Consider the following 17,784-nt stretch of genomic DNA (forward strand, 5'->3'; position numbering starts at 1 on the left):
CAGCCCTTCTTACAAAATTGTTAGGAGAATCAAATGAGGAAATTTATGTGAGGGTATTTTGTCAACATACATATTGCACATATATTTTAACTGAGTCATTTCTTCCTTTTATAAAAAGATGAATGTTTCAAGATACTTTGATTCCAGATTGATAAAGAACTACTAAAACAGTCTTAAGTAAATATGTATATTTGGAGTCCGTAAAGTGATTCTTGAGTTTGAAAAAAATCTGGTGTTTTTCATATTGTAATTAGATCTTAGTTGCCTTAGGTCTTGCACTAGGGTTTTAGTATAGATTATAAGGGTCTGAGAAGAGTTTAGCAGAATGTCAGAGAAAGTTAATTAGTGTTTGACCACCATGTATACTAGCTTTAAATTGAAAAATCATATAATATTCTTGAACTTAGCTTTTTTCACTTTATCACTTTCTAACTTGATAGTCACTTATTCACACTTTAATTTAGCCTGTTTAAATTCTTGGGAGAGTATTGGGGAGCTTATTTACGTTAATAGTAAAAAAGAATGTAAGTACAACTTTTTGCCCTGAACTATTGGAACCAATTTCATTTGGGAACTGTAAGACAAGAAATAGTTTCGATGAAACACTTGGTTCATTCTGTTGTCTAATGTGTTTAAAATTAAGTTGTATTGGTGGGAAATGATGAAAATCTGTTTAAAAATTCTCTAATGATAGTTGCTCCCTAACTCTGACCTCCTTTCATGATTAAGAATCCTTTTGATTCTATTTGCATTTGAAGAACTTAGTATGTTATTCATAAAATACTCATAAAAGTGTATATATAGAGTAAAATTTAAATAGTGAGATTTTGCCTAGGTAGTTTTCATAGTGTAAATCAGATATACTCAGTCCCGATAGAGGATATGTGACTCACTGGGGCAGATGATCTGGATGGCAGTTTAGGGTGCTGTGTCTAAAGGACGTGCCTCTTGGCTAGGAGGGTCTCGGCCTTGAGCAGAGGCCACTGTGGGGAGGAGACTCTTAGGAGAATATGTTGATAGGAAGTACGAGAACATTTGGGATTAACACTTGCCAGTTGACTTTGTTTTATGATTTGCTGTCAATTTTGATTCCCCTCCAAGTTCTCCTTGTTCTTGAAGAAAGTGGTATAGTGCTGTGAGGTCTCATGAAATTTAGACAGTTACTGTCTGGATTAATGTCACAAGGGGAATTTTTGTAACCCAAATCCACACTGTACATAAAAAGAACCACAACTCTGGTCATCTCATCCCAGCACAGGAGTGTCAGAAGTGTGGCCTCCGCAGGGCCCATCCCTTCCGTGCCAGTGGAAATATCGTTGAGTGGTCCTGGGTTCCTACTTGCAGTCCCCCTCAGAACTCCTCTGGAGGCAGCATGCTGAACAGCCGCTACCCTTCAGCTAGAATCTGCACAGAAGGGAAACCTCTGTGCTATGCAGACTTTGAGTGTTGCCAAATTACGTGAGGTAGACAAAGATAATTTTTGACTTTTGTTGAAAATATGCTGAAACTGAAGTAATTATTTTCAATGGAAAATACTTGTCATTTAATGATACTTGTTCCATGAGATAATATAAAGTTTAGTTAATTAAGGTTGCTAAATAGAAAGAAAAAAATAACACTGTTGATAGTTAGCAAAGCGTATTATCAGACCTTTCATTTCAGAACAGGCTGTTATATTTGGTTCTTCTGGTGCCACAGAATAGGTTGGGAGGGTTTGGTGGTGGAGCGGGGACAGACATTGGAGTGTTAGCTCTGTGAGGCTGTCAGCTGGTCTTACTCACTGGTGAGCCCACAGAGCCAGCAGTATCATTGTAGACTCTAAGGTGTATAAATCAGACTGATGAACATTCCCTATAGGGTAAGTGTAGGGGTCCTGGGCTGGAGAGGAGGAGGAGTGAGTGAAGAGGGGAGGGAAAGAGGTCGAGATAAATGTGTATTTGAACTTAGGACGATGAGATTTAAGATGTGTAGACTGGGAAAATTAAGTTTTTTACTATCCAATGTAAATGTATGCTATTTACTCTTTTTGTTAAAACATTTTCATAAATGGTTCTCCTTTAAAATAACTTTATGTTTTAACCACCCAAGTTAACAGAAATACATAACTATACGTGCTGTCTGGTATTATGTCTCAGTGATGAGAAAATATTAATGTTTGTACGGCAAAATGTTATTCAGTCTGGTTATTCTTTAGTTGATCTTCTATTGGGAGAATTGCTAAATTAGTTATAGTGTTGTGTCTGTATATTATAGAAAAACTACTGTTATATGTTAAATAAGAATTTAAACCATTTCTGCCTTAATTGAAATGATCACTGTACCTTTAAACTGGAAATGTATTTAGGGAAGACACCAAGAGTCTTTTAAAGACTTTTCTTATAAGTGTTTTAAATGGTAGCTTTTAAATGCCTTTAAAGTAAAGAAAGCAAGAAAAAGTATTTTTGTTTTAATTCTTTATATATGTGTAATATGTTTTATATTTTATTACAATTAAACGTATTCTTTCCATCTTTTTCTTGATTATTCTCTTATGAAACTTTTTAAACTTAAATCTCTGAGCAGGAACTTTTAGAATATTTGGTCACACTAGAACCTTTTTGTGGCACAGATTTTCACAGACATAATGAAGCTGTAGTCAGAATAACTCAGATTTGTCAGTGATTTAAAAAAAACACCCCAAATCCTCTGAAAAGTAACTTTTTGTATTTTTATTACAGGTAAAGTGGAATATTCACATTGTACAGAAACTGAGGTAAGAGAAATGTTAAAATATTTCTTAGTAATAACCCAGCTTTACACTTCTGTTTATACTATCTTGAGTACTGAAATATCTCACTGTGGGTTTTGGTTTTCTGATAAGGATGTGTTGAGAACAGGTATATATTTATTATATTTAGGAAGAGTAAAATGTAAATAAAAATCAGTTAATCATGTCCATATGTTTAAAATATCAAGGTATGTTATAAAGATAAGCTTTATCATAATTTAAAAATTTTCCTGTGTTGTTTGTGAAATGGAGTTAAGATTCAGACCCCTTAACAAGAAATAGGGTAAGTTTTTAAAATAATCTGACCTAGTGTGTCATATAAATCATTAAAATGTGTTGGACTCCTGTGGAGTTGCTTTGGAGTGGGAAGAAATAGGGACTTAGGAAGTCATTCAGTAACATTACTGATGAATTAAATGTTTTGTCTTTGTGTAAAAGTATGTTTATTATTTTTAAAATAATTTAAAATTCAGTTTGTGAAATTTAAGGGATTTCCATGTGGCTCCATATGTCCCTTGCAGAAATTTCAGTGGTAATGCTGAAGTATGAGGGCAGCATCAATGATTTATGTATATGTGGAGGTATTTTCTGTCTGGAGCTGTTACATCATTACATGTGGAGTTTTAGGTCTTATGTTAATACCTAATTAAGAATTTAAGATGTTATTTTTCTAATTTTATAATGCATCTACAGGTTAATGTAAGTTTTATTAAATTTTGATTATTTTAAGTAAGATGCAAGCTTCCCAAGGGATTATATTGTATAACAAGCAAAAATACTTAATTTTTTGCATTCAGAAGTTATTCACCTTGTTTTATATTTTCTATTAAACTTTAGAAGTAGACATAATTTCTTCCAGGTTAGCAGAAAAAATATGCAAGAACTTAGTATTTTTGTTTTCTGACAGCTTTTTTAAAAAAAATTATTTTTATTTTATTTTTGGCTGTGCTGAGTCTTCAGTGCTGTGTGCTAGGGCTTTCTCTAGGTCCGGTGAGCAGGGGCTACTCTCTGGTTGTAGTTACAGGCATTTCATTGTGGTGACTTCTATGATTGTGGAGCACAGGATCTCAGGCTTAGTAGCTGTGGTGCTTGGACTTAGTTGCCCTGCAGCATGTGGAATCTTCCTGGACAAGGAATCTAATTTATGTCCTCTGCATTGGCAGGTGGATTCTTAACCACTGGACCACCAGGGAAGCCTTATTGTGACAACTTTTGATGTATTGTTCAATGTGATATAAAGGAGTGGGATATGATTTGAGTCAAAAAATAAAAGTTCTGTCTGTGGTTTCTGATTTGCATCTTTCTAGCTATGTAATTTTGAGCAACTAATTCTTTTTCTCTCATAATTTTGGCTTTCTTTATTAAATGTTAAAGATAATTTCTATTAATCTCATGGGTTGTGAAATTTCAAAGAGATTATATGGGTAAAAATGTTGTATAAACTCTGAAGACACTTTTATTGATATCAAATTGATACAAATTAATCAACATTGATCTGCATTTAGGTAATGAAATGTGCTGACTTTACATACAAAGCATAGTCATAAGTCTCATTATATTTTGTTGCCATAAAATTAACATGGTTGTAACATTTTGTTTCACACTTATTTGTGTAGGCATGTCACTCTGTCATTTCCTACATGATAGCTGTATCCTTTGATCCATAACTTATCATCAAAAGAATTGAAATCTAAACAGAACTCTTTTTCATAACTTTTTTTTTTTTTTTTGGTCTAACTATTTGAAGAGGGAAAATCATGAGAAAATGAGAAGTTTGGTCTGATAGTTTACAAAGTGAGTTTGGAGTATCTTTTACAGTTACAGTGGTTTTTACCTCTAGGGAAGATATTGGGGTTTGGATGGCGATTTATCTTTATTACTTAAATTTTTTTGAAGTGACAAAGTCTCTTTGTATTACTTTGGTAATTAAAATAATAAAAAGGAGGGGCAGTAGGAGGAGTGGGAACTTTAAAAAAAACTTACTCTAGTGAAGAAATGGCAACCCACTCCAGTGTTGTTGCCTGGAGAATCCCAGGGATGGGAGAGCCTGGTGGGCTGCCATCTATGGGGTCGCACAGAGTCGGACACAACTGAAGTGACTTAGCAGCAGCAGCAGTGAAGAAGGAGGTAGTTTAAGTAGGAAGTTTTGTTTTTTAGGTTGAGAAAGATTGTACATTTGGTGCTGGTAATGGTAGTTTTCCCTGATGGCTCAGATGGTAAAGAGTCTGCGTTCAATGTGGGAGATCCAAGTTCGATCCCCTGGGTCAGGAAGATCCCCTGGAGAAAAGAATGGCAACCCACTGCAATATTCTTGCCTGGAAAATCCCATGGACTGAGGAGCTTGGCAGGCCCCAGTCCATGGGGTCGCAAAGAGTTGGACACGACTGAGCAACTAACACACACAGTAATAGTAAGGGCTTCCCTTGTGCCTCAGTGGTAAAGATCCCCTGAAGGAGGAAATGGCAGCCCATTCTAGTATTCTTGCTGGGATAATCCTATGGACAGAGGAGCCATGGTGGTCGCAAAGAGTCAGACATGACTGAGTGACTGAGCATGCATGCACGCATGCAGTGGTAGTAAAGGGGAAGAGAGAGTGAGAAAGAAGTTGGGGGAGAGAGAAGGGGAAAGAAAGAGGGGGTGGGAAGAGAGGTGGAGAGGGAGAGATCCAAGGGAGAGTGGATGCCTGCCAATACCAGAAGTGGTTGCAGCTAGAGGTGGCCAGGCTACAGCGGTAGTTCTCCAAGGACAGTGGGGTTCTCCAAGGCTCTGGGGGGTTCTGACACCCTTTTGTGGTCAGATTATCTTCAGAGTATTACTGAGACATTATTTGTCCTTTTACTCTTATTCTGTCATGAGTGTGCAATGGTGTTTTCAGAGGCTTCATGGCTGCACGACCTTGACTGTCCTATTGGAGTGGCTGCAGAAGAGCAGGTGTAGCTGGATTTTATTAAGCATAACCTTTTACCACCCCTTTCACTATTTTATTGACTTTCTTTTTTTTGCCACCCTGAGTGGCATGTGGGATCTTAGTTCCCCTGCTGCTGCTGCTGCAAAGTCGCTTCAGTTGTGTCCGACTCTGTGCAACCCCATAGACGGCAGCCCACCAGGCTCCCCCGTCTCTGGGATTCTCCAGGCAAGAACACTGGAGTGGGTTGCCATTTCTTTCTACAATGCATGAAAGTGAAACGTGAAACTGAAGTCGCTCAGTCGTGCCCGACTCCTAGTGACCCCATGGACTGCAGCCTACCAGGCTCCTCTGTCCGTGGGATTTTCCAGGCAAGAGTACTGGAGTGGGGACCAAATCTGAGTCTCCTGCATTGAAAGCTCAGTGTCTTAACCACTGAACCACTCGGGAAGTCTATTTTTTTGGAAAATTTTTAGCGTTTCTTTCTATAAAAATGTTACATGTATTAACATATTTAATAGCATTATTTTTCTTTAATCATTTTATTAAAAAATTTTATTGGAGTGTAGTTTTACAATGTTGTATTAATTTCTGCTCTACAGCAATATTATTTTTGAACAATTTAATTTGAACAATTCAGTAAAAAACTCTCAGTTTTAATTTCTGATACAGTAAATGTTTGATTATAGCTCATAGACACAAAAGCTCCTTGGACTCCCTGGTAATTTTTGAAAGTAAAAGGGCCCCAAAACTAACCAGTTAGAGTTGGGCTGGGTCTGGAGAGCAGAGGGACTTCTTCCTGAGAAATGGAGTTGAGGGTTGGGAGAGGTCAAACCAGAGCCCTAAGCTGGGTTGGTGGAAAGCGAGGAAAGCCTTGGCATGTGGATGAAGCCAAAATTTTTTACTTTAATAAGCAATTTAACTTTTTCTTACACTGTTGTTTCTATTTTTTTGAATATATAATTTATATACAGTAGAATTTAAACTTTTTAGTTAAAATTCTTTAAGTTTTGACAAATACCATCACTACAGTCAAGTCTTATCATCCCCTAGGGTCCCCCCACTCCTCTTTGTTGTCTTCCCCCCATCCCCAACCCCCCAATAACCACTAATCTGTATTCCGTCACTTTGGTTTTGGGGAGGACCTGTAATGTACACAGTGTGTTACCTACCTTGGCCTCCTCTCTGGGAGTGGTCGTTTATAAACTGTCACATGACTGACCTGTAGTTGGAATTTTCTTGTCAAGGGAAGTGGTTCCAATTCACAGTTTAGGAAAACTTTCACTCCTAGTTTACAAGTTTTTCCTTCTGCCATTACTTAAATACTCTTGCGGGTGATACTCTTATATTTGAAGAAAAGGCTAAGCACTTAAAAATACTAAAACATAAAAAAGATTGGAATTTCAAAGTATCTTAATTGAGACTTTTTCCTTGTTTTTAGCTTTCTAAATTTCATTCCATTCTGTCTTCTATTAACTACAGTTAATTATGTAGCACTCAGAGGCCCTTTCCCTTTAGCAGGCAAGAAGGTTGAATGAGTAACCAGAACAATCCTGTTCTGTTCTCCTTGATGGATTTGCTGTATTTTATGTGAAATTGGTTAAAGTGTTATATGAAGTTAGATAACTTTTGTTGATCGTTTAATCTTGATAGAGCTAGTTCGTAAAAATCATAGCATAGCAGAAAGTGTAAGCTTTACTGAGGGGAAGTATGGAAAAGATTTATATTCCTATCTTAGAAATAAAGTTCATATTTATGAAGTTCAAATAAAGTACCATATATAAGTACTTACTGTCTTTCATTCCCACATCTTTAAAAAACACTTTAGCCTCCTCTGTGCTGAGTACTGTTAGATACCTTAATTTAATCCTCACAACCAGGTTATGAAGTGCGTTCTATTACTAATGAAAGCTGAGGTATGGCGAGGTTGAGGGACTTGCCCTGGGCTGTAGAGCCAACGTGTTGCACAACCACCTCTCTTAGCTCTTTTCTGTTTGTCTGAATCCAATCCTTGGTTGTCTGGATCTGCAGAACGCTGACAATTTTGTGCCCATAAAATTGTCCTTGTCCTTTATGTTTCTCACCTGTGACTCATTTGGTCTTGGCCTTATGCAGTGAGGGAATACAATCTTGTTGGATGGAAACCAGACAAAGAAGGAACAGACTCTGTCTATGAACCCCCAGCCCCACTGTTAAGTGAACACAGTCTGTACTGGAGCAATCTGTGAATTAGTCTGATTCTGAATTACTCAGAACGACTCAAGAATTTTGCTGCATATTTGAACCTCCTGGGAAATCGCACCTGGAATTAGTCTGCTTTGTGGGGAAACCCAGAGCTTTTGGAAATGAACCAAGGAACACATCAGAGGTAGTATTTGGACTTATTCCATTCTCGTTATATACAGATTTTGACAGAAACTGGACTATGTGAAAATTTTTCATGTTCCCTGCTGCTGCTGCTGCTGCTGCTAAGTCGCTTTAGTCGTGTCCGACTCTGTGCGACCCCGTAGACGGCAGCCTACCAGGCTCCCCCGTCCCTGGGATTCTCCAGGCAAGAACACTGGAGTGGGTTGCCATTTCCTTCTCCAATGCATGAAAGTGAAAAGTGAAAGTGAAGGCGCTCAGTCGTGTCTGACTTTGTGCAACCCCATAGACGGCAGCCTACCAGGCTCCCCCGTCCATGGGATTTTCCAGGCAAGAACACTGGAGTGGGGTGCCATTGCCTTCATGTTCCCTGAACAGCCTAAAATAAACTGCCAAAGGTAGTATGTGGGTGCTGACTGCTTTAACAGAGTACAATACAAAATAAAACAAAAAAACCCATTTTTGTTTAAAAAAATTTTTTTTTGGCTGTGAGACTTGTGGGATCTTAGTTCTCTGACCAGGGATTGAACCCAGGTCCTCAAGTAGTGCAAGCGCAGAGTCCTAACCATTGGACTGCCAGGGAATTTCCCCATTTTGTCTTTAGCTGAATTAGCCCCTGTACTTTGATTTTACATCTGGCTCATGTAGACTCACAGTGATAATTTGATGAGTAGTCCTTTTTTAAATTGACATTTGATAGCCCTGAATTAATTTCAAAAGTAACTGAAAAATTAGCATGAAAGAAGTATGTAATATTTTTACAGAAATATTTGCGTAAACTGTAGCTGCATAGTGAGCCTGTTTTATATGGTTGTAAAATTAGTATTTGATACCAAACTAAGTAGATCTAAGAATATCTAGCGGAAATATAAAGGAATTACTATCAACCTACCCTTTTATTGGAAGGCTTTGTCTGATCTAAAATCTTGATATAAGTGTTTATAAATAGGATTGTGTGGCAAGAAGTTAAAATGATATGTGTTCTTTAAAAGGGTTGGGAGGGTAAATGTTATTTAATTGTTGGTGACAACAGCATTTTCTCCTTGGTCAGCAAGCTGAAAGGAACAAGAAGTACACACATTCTGCTTCCTCTTTTTGGATTAAAGACCTCAAACATGCCTGATTTTATATGGCTGTTTGATTGACATTAACTTATATGGCCTGGAAATTGGTTTGTGTGTCCTTAGGGTAAATTGTGCCTACCCATGAATTGTTACTTCTGAGTGTCAGTACTAACAGAGGTTGGTAGTGAGATATTGATGATGTGATAAATAGTTAAATCTCCAGTTAGATTTTGTGTATCTTCATATGCAAACTGGAGCCATTGTGGCAACTCCTCTGACTCTCTCCCCTGTCTCCTCTGTCCTTTCTCTCTCTTCTCCGTCTGTCTCAGATAATATTTGTTACCAAAATGGCCTTTCTCTGGTAGTCATAGATGTCTTAAATCCTGGCAACATTGTTTGACCATAGGACACAAAATTTATAACAAGTAGTGTTCCTTTGTACAGTTTTTACTGTGTTTGAAGACCAGTGACAGTTGTACTCTGTCTCGCAAAGGATTTCAGAGTAACCAAATTATCTGAGATTAAACATTTTATTCCTGAAGGAACAGAAAATTTACCTTTCAAGTAATTTAAGCACTTCTAAGTACTTGGATAATAGAGTAGAAAGTTTTCTTAATAATTTGCCTTATCCAGGGACCAGGTCAATCTGCTTTAATGAATAGCTTGAATTTTAAATGTTTTTAAGATGAAACAATTTTTTTTTTATTTTGATAGGATCAAAGTGGGAATGGGCTCGACTTTTATTTTCTTTTCAAAGTACCTTTATTCATTTGTAGAAATTACTTATTGTATTTTATATCACAGATACAGAGAAGAATGTAAAAGTAACTTCATACTCTACTATCTAGTTATAATGACTGTTTAGAATATTCTTCTAGACATCTCTTCCTATATGTACATGGTAGAGGTGATTTACCATTGAGCATCCTTTATGTGCTGCTCTTAGGAGTACGTGCATCTTTACATAAATGACAAACTTGGCTTTAAGGAGTCAGCCAGGCTGATGGAAAGGGTTTAGACATGAAGTGGAACTTTCCAGGCAAAAGGACATCATTGTGAAGTGTCAGAGAGCAAGCTGTTTTTGAAACTAACAGAACAGCAGGATGCCAGCATGGTGTGTGTGAGGGGAAGGTGTAGGAATTGGAGGGGAACAAGTGATGCCAGTTCTCTTTTTTAATGTTAGATCAATGATTTTTTTTTTTTAATTTGAGTCTGCTGGCTCTTAGTTGCCAAGTGTGGGGTCTTCATTGCAACATGTGGAATCTTTAGTTGCAGCATTTGGGCTCTTAGTTTTGGCATGTGGGATCTACTTCCCTGACCAGGGATCAAACCCTGGTCCTCTGCATTGGGAGCATGGAGTCTTAACCACTGGACCACCAGGGAAGTCTGGTGCAAGGGCTTATATGCTGTATTAAAGATTGTATGTAGGTCCAGTTTCTCCTCAAGGGAAGAAACATTTCTTTCTGAAATTTTCTTCTGTTTCACAGGGTCATTCTTCATTTGCTGTTTGCGTGTAGTTTGGCAGGGAAATGTGAATACGTATATACATTTCATCAGTTAATACATCATTTTAATTGAACTATTTTTGTAATCATATCAGTAGAGTTGCACGAATAGGTTTGGGAACAGACCCAACTGATGTGTGGTAAAAGTTCAGCTCCCCTACCAAGTAACCTGAATGCACTGATGACTCATGTCTAGTAGTTGTCATGGAGATCAGTCAGTCTGGTTGCTAGAGGACTGGGAACTGTGAGATAGGTCAGTCAGCTAGATAAAGGCTGCTTAAGAGAGCTTCTGCTGTTTCGAGTGGTGTCTTTTAACATCCTCCCTCAATTTGGTAGAGGTTTTACTATATTTGGAAGATATTTAAAAGATACTTAAAGGAAAAATTTGGTATCAGTAAATATGGGTATTAGTGTTGTGATAATTACCTAATGTCTTTTGATGATTAGTGTTTGTTAATTTTTTGTTAGAAGTTTACTAAAATGTAATTCACAAACTTTACAAGTCAACAGACCATTTTAAAGTGTGTGACTCATTGGTCTTTGGTATTTTCACAGAATTATGCAACCATCACCACAATCACTTTTAGAACATTTTTGTCAGCTCTGAAGGAAATCGGGTGCCATTAGGTATCTTACCCATCTTCCACCCTATCAGCCTCCAGCAATTCAGTTCAATTCAGTCATTCAGTCATGTCTGACTCTTTGCGACCCCATGGACTGTAGCACACCAGGCCTCCCTGTCCATCACCAACTCCCAGAGTTTACTCAAACTCATGTCCATTGAACTGGTGATGCCATCCAACCATTACACCCTCTGTCATCTCCTTCTCCTCCCGCTTCAGTCTTCCCCAGCGTAAGGGTCTTTTCAAATGAGTCAGTTCTTAGCATCAGGTGGGCAAAGTATTGGAGTTTCAGGTTCAACATCAGTCCTTCCAATGAATATTCAGGACTGATTTCCTTTAGGATGGACTGGTTGGATCTCCTTGCAGTCCAAGGGACTCTCAAGAGTCTTCTCCAACGCCACAGTTCAAAAGCATCAATTCTTCAGTGCTCAGCTTTCTTTATAGTCCAGCTCTCACATCCATACATGACTACTAGAAAAACCAACCATAGCCTTGACTAGATGGACCTTTTATGGCAAAGTAATGTCTCTGCTTTTTAATATGGTGTCTAGGTTGGTCGTAACTTTTATTTCAAGAAGTAAGCATCTTTTAATTTCATGGCTGTGGTCACCATCTGCAGTGATTTTGGAGCCCAAGATAATAAAGTCTCTCACTGTTTCCACATCTATTTGCCATGAAGTAATGGGACCAGATGGTGATCTTAGTTTTCTGAATGTTGAGTCTTAAGCCAGCTTTTTCACTCTCCTCTTTCACTTTCATCAAAAGGCTCTTTAGTTCTTCTTCACTTTCTGCCATAAGGGTGGTGTCATCTGCGTATCTGGGGTTATTGATATTTCTCCTGGCAATCTTGATTCCAGCTTGTGCTTTATCCAGCCCAGTGTTTCTCATGATGTACTCTGCATATAAGTTAAATAAGCAATATACAGCCCTGACATATTCCTTTTCCTATTTGGAACCAGTCTGTTGTTCCATGTCCAATTCTAACTGTTGCTTCCTGACCTGCTTACAGATTTCTCAGGAGGCAGGTCAGGTGGTCTGGTATTCCCATCTCTTTCAGAATTTTCCACAGTTTGTGGTGATCCACCCAGTCAAAGGCTTTGGCATAGTCAATAAAGCAGAAATAGATGTTTTTCTGGAACTCTCTTGCTTTTTCGATAATCCAGCGGCAATTTGATCTCTGGTTCCTCTGCCTTTTCTAAAACCAGCTTGAACATCTGGAAGTTCATGATTCACGTATTGTTGAAGCCTGGCTTGGAGAATTTTGTGTATAACTTTGCTAGTGTGTGAGATGAGTGCCATTGTGATAGGTTGAACATTCTTTGGCATTGCCTTTCTTAGGAATTGGAATGAAAACTGACTTTTCCCAGTCCTGTGGCCACTGCTGAGTTTTCCAAATTTGCTGGCATATTGAGTGCAGTACTTTCACAGCATCATCTTTTAGGACTTGAAAATAGCTCATCTGGAATTCCATCACTTTCACTAGCTTTGTTTGAAGTGATGCTTCCTAAGGCCCACTTGACTTCATATTCCAGGATGTCCAGCTCTAGGTGAGTGACATACCATCGTGATTATCTGGGTCATGAAGATATTTTTTGTATAGTTCTTCTGTATTCTTGCCACCTCTTAATATCTTCTGCTTCTGTTAAGTCCATACTGTTTCTGTCCTTTATTGTGTTCATCTTTGCATGAAATGTTCCCTTGGTATCTCTAATTTTTCTGAAGAGATCTCTAGTCTTTCCCATTCTATTGTTTTATTCTGTTTCTTTGGGTTGATCACTGAGGAAGAATTTCTTATTTCTCCTTGCTCTTCTTTGGAACTCTGCATTCAAATGGGTATATCTTTCCTTTTCTCATTTGCTTTTCACTTCTCTTCTTTTCACAGCTATTTGTAAGGCCTCCTCAGACAGCCATTTTGCTTTTTTGCATTTCTTTTTCTTGGGGATGGTCTTGATCCCTGTCTCCTATATAGTGTCACGAACCTCTGTCCATAGTTCAACAGGCACTCTATCATATCTAATCTCTTGAATCTATTTTTCACTTCCACTGTATAATTGTAAGGGATTTGATTTAGGTCATACGTGAATGGTTTAGTGGTTTTCCCTCCTCCTTCAATTTAAGTCTGAATTTGGCAATTATTTTCTTCATCTGTAGATTTGCTTATTCTGGACATTCCATGTAAGTGAATCATATAATATGCAGTTTTGTGTTACTGATTGTGATTATCATTTAACATAATGTTTTCAGGCTTCATCCGTGTTATGGCGTGTATCAGTACTTCATTCAAATGAATGGATATACCGTATATTTTTAATCTAATCATTAGTTGGTAGATGTTTACATTATTTCCATGTTTGAATAATGCTCTTACAAACATTTCTGTACAAGATTTTGTGTGGACATAAGTTTTTATTTCTCTTGGGTATATATGCAAGAGCAGAGTTGTTGGGTCAACTGTTAACTCTGTTTTAACTTTTGAAAAACTGCCAAACCATTTATGAGAGTAGCTCCAGTATTTGACAGTCCCGCCAGTAGTCCTTGCTTAACACCTGTTGTCATCTTACTTTTTTATTCTGGCCATCTTGGTGGGTATGAAATGGCATGTGGTGATATGAATTTGCATTTCCCTGATGACTGATCAAGTTGAGCATGTTTTCATGTGCTTATTAGATGTTTGTATATCTTTGTAGAAATGTCCATTTGGATCCTTTGCCCATTTTTAATTGGGTTGTTTTTTTTACTATTGAGTTGTAACAGTTCTTTATGTATTCTAGCTACAAGTCCCTTGTCAGATATATGATTTGCAGATATTTTCCCCCATTCTGTGGGCTTTCTTTAAATTTTTTGATGGTATCTTTTCAAACACATAAGTGTATTTTTGTTTCAATGATGGATTTACTTTTTTTTTTCAAGTTCTCATTTTCTTTTCTTTTTCTTTTTTTTTTTTTTAGCTCAGACACATAAGTTTTTAATTTTGATGAAGTCCTGTGCTGTGCTTAGTCAACTCAGTCATGTCCTACTGTTTGCGAACCTGTGAACTGTAGCTCTCCAGTCTCCTCTGTCCATGGGGATAGTCCAGGCAAGAATACTGGAGTCGATTGCCATGCCCTTCTCCAGGGGATCTTCCCAACCCAGGGATTGAACCCAGTCTACTGCATTGCAGGCGGATTCTTGACCATCTGAGCCACCTTCTGTTTTTTCTTTCTTGTTTTGGTGGCATATCAAAATCCATTGGCAGGGACTTCCCTGGTGGTCCAGCGGTGAAGACTCTGTACTTTTACTTTTGGAGGTGTGGGTTGGATCTTTGGTTGGGGAACTAAGAGCATGCCACATGGTGCTGCCAAAAAATAAATAAAAATTAATTTTTGGATATGGTATTAAGTAAGGATCCAATATCATTCTTTTGCATGTGGGTATCTAGTTGTTCCAGCACTGTATCTTTTTTTTTTTTTTTTTTAATAAAACTTTTATATGGGAGTATAGTCTGTTAGCAATGTTGTGATAGTTTCCGGTGGACAGTGAAGGGACTCAGGCACACATATAAACATGTATCCATTCTCCCCCAAACTCCCCTCCCATCCAGGCTGCCACATCACATTGAGCCGAGTTCCCTGTGCTATACAGTAGGTTCTGTTGGTTATCCATTTTAAATACAGCAGTGTGCACATGCCCATCCCAAACTCCTTAACTGCCCCTTGCCCACATCCTTCTCCCCAGTCCCCACAAGTAAATTCATTCTCTTAAGTTTCAGTGCTATATCTTGAAGATACTTGAAGAGACTATTTTTCTTTATCCCTTGTCAAAAATCAGTTGATCTGATTCTATTATAAATGGAATCATTTTCTTAATTTCACTTTTGGATTGTTCACTGCAAGTATTTAGAAGTACAATTGATTTTTGTGTGATGATCATGTACCTTGCAATCTTGCTGAACTCATTTATTAGTTTTATAGTATCTCAGTAGATCCCTTAGAATTTCCTATGTACAGGATCATGCCATCTATGAAAAGAGATAGCTTTACCTTCTTTATTTCCAGTTTGGATGTCTTTGATTTCATTTTCTTGCTGTTTCTTTTTAAAAATTGTTTTTATGTGACTCACAGGCCAAGGGTAGAGTGAATCCCCAAATTCTTTAGATAATTTCCTCCAGGTCTGTTTTGTGAGAGAATATTTAGATATTTGAATACTGAATCAGGGACTTTGTAGATAATCTTTATATAATTTATATTTCAAGTAGAAATATACATTTTTTTGTGTGTTGGGACAAACTTTAGTTTGGTCGTCTTGTTCTGTTGCTCTGTCATGTCCGACTCTTTTCAACTCTATGGACTGCAGCATGCCAGGCTTCCCTGTCCTTCGCTATCTCCCAGAGCTTGCCCAGAGCTTGCTTAAACTCATGTCCATTGAGTCGATAATGCCATCCAACCATCTTGTCCTCTGTCATCCCTTCTCCTCCTGCCTTCAGTTTTTCCCAGCATCAGGATCTTTTCTCATTAGTTCGGTCTAGTATAATTGAAATTTGAGCTGTTGTTTTGTTTCCCCTTAGGATCATTTTCTATTTAGAGTATCAAATTTATTGCAAGAGTATTTTCTAGAATATAAGATTGGTGCCTGACTTTGTTTGTTGGACTCCCATGGTTTTATTCATAAAGATTTTATATGACATAACTGCTTATTTTCTTGAGAAACAAAGTTCATGAGGCAGTTTTATTGATGTGAAGATTGTGGCCTTCACATCTGTGGATAACTAATAAGCACCTTGCCTTGTGGTTTGGATTATTATCTGAGGGAAGTTTTCATGAGTAAATAGAAATGGATCTTAGGAAAATGAAGAGTTGTGAAAGGGAGGAGGAATTAAAGGTAAACAAGTCAGAACTTTCCTTAATTCAGCCATCGCTGGTTGAGCTCTTGGTACGTATGGACTCTGCTGGGCATCAGGACACAGTTCTGTCCTTGAGAAATCTTGTTGCAAGAGAATTACCTTTATAAAATGAGTAAAAAGAATTGTTGCTTTATTAGGAATCTTAACAAAAGGCTGCACAGTGAAGACTTTATGTAGCTGAATAGGAGGACAGAGCCTGAACTTGTTCAATCAACCACTGTCTTTCCTAGTTTTACTTTTTCCTTCACGTAGGTTTTGAATTCAGACACTTGGTCAGTCCTGAGGCTCTCCCTTGCTTGCTACTTACGCAGCGTAGCAGATAAGCACAGTGTAGCAGTGGAAGGTATTTAAGAAGAGTCTCTGAAAGAATCTTATAGCGAATACAGTTTATAGGTTATAACAACATTTAATAAAATTATCAAAATTTCCTTTTTAAAATTCTTTAACTCCCTCATCCCTCTAGCTACTCTGGAACCTTCCACTTACCCCACCCCACCCCTCCTCCTTCCCTGAAGGCACACTTATCCTTCACCTTCTCTTTCCTCTGCATTTGTTCTTTCATTTCAACTGATATCTAGATTCTCCATTCCAAAGGAGTGTCCAAACAAGAGTGCTGACATCTTGTTTCCTTTTCCCTTTCCTTCTTCCTTCACATTGGTCCTGGGTCTTTCTTTCTGTTGTCTCAATTCTGCTCCTCAAAAAAGTTAGAAACTGTTACCTAACAAGAGCTCCTGTGCCTTCGGTGCAGAAAGCCAAACTCTTGACAGTGGGTGTTTACAGCAAAGGATTTATTTGCTGGTGCCAAGCAAGGAGAGCAGGCAGCTCATACTCCAGAGACCCACACTCCCCAATGGCTTTCAGGGTTTTTAAAGATGACATGAGGGGAGAGGGTTGAAGGCTGCACAAGCAGCTGGCGGACCTTCTTCTGATGGGTTGTTGTGAGGTAATGGGGTGATGTTCCAACCAGTCTGGGTTTTGCATGCTGCAGTCAGCATGTGGTCATCATCCTACACCTGGGTGGGGGTCTTAGTTTCTACAGAACATCTTACAGGTATGCATCAGGGTCTAACAACCTGTATTCCTTCAGGAGGAGCTTGGACAGTAAGGTGACTTGCTTATCCTAATCATGAACTGCTAGAGCCTGCTCTTTGGAATTTGGGGAAGGCCTGGGAGACTAAAGCCTTCTTTTTTCCTTCTATAAATAAGAATTGGGACACAGGGGCTTTTGTCCCGGGAAGGCCCCACAAGGTTTTGGTTGGATTCAGTCCTATTTTTTCTTTGATAGTTCTTAATCCTGAGGGGAACAGGGGGCAGGACAAGAAGGGGAATAAAATTTTGTAGAGAGAGAGAAGCAAGAGAACTTAGTTTTAGGGGGAATTGGCTTCTGCCAGACTGGCAAAAGGAGAACTCTTCTTAGATAGTGGGGAAGAGTGATGCTGTGTGTGTGTATATATATAGGTGGCTGGGGATAAGGTAATGCATCCTATTCTGTTAGATTTTATAAATAAATAATTGGAATCACATTAACAAGGCCATGCCCACCAGCCTGTCCATTTTGCATTGGTGGCATGGTGACTGTGTGAATGTGTCTCACTTATTTTAGTATGAGGTGACCTTCTACCCTTTAATCCTGTGGCTGCCCCCCTACTTCACATTCAAGCCCAGAGAGGTAAAATA

The 17,784-nt window shown here is 38.3% G+C and overlaps 1 protein-coding gene across 1 annotated transcript in view; it reads left to right on the forward strand.

Moving 5' to 3' along the window:
• The first annotated feature begins 2,722 nt into the window (after positions 1–2,722).
• SPIRE1 (spire-type actin nucleation factor 1) overlaps positions 2,723–17,784 on the forward strand; it is a 145,388-nt gene continuing 130,326 nt past the window's right edge. Inside the window, exon 1 of the mRNA XM_010859062.1 lies at positions 2,723–2,752. The gene's annotated coding sequence lies outside the window, so the exon portion shown is untranslated. The remainder of the gene's footprint in view (positions 2,753–17,784) is intronic.

This window comes from Bison bison, unplaced genomic scaffold (assembly GCF_000754665.1).
Source record: "Bison bison bison isolate TAMUID 2011002044 unplaced genomic scaffold, Bison_UMD1.0 scf7180017864453, whole genome shotgun sequence".
In the NCBI taxonomy this organism is placed as follows: domain Eukaryota; kingdom Metazoa; phylum Chordata; class Mammalia; order Artiodactyla; family Bovidae; genus Bison; species Bison bison.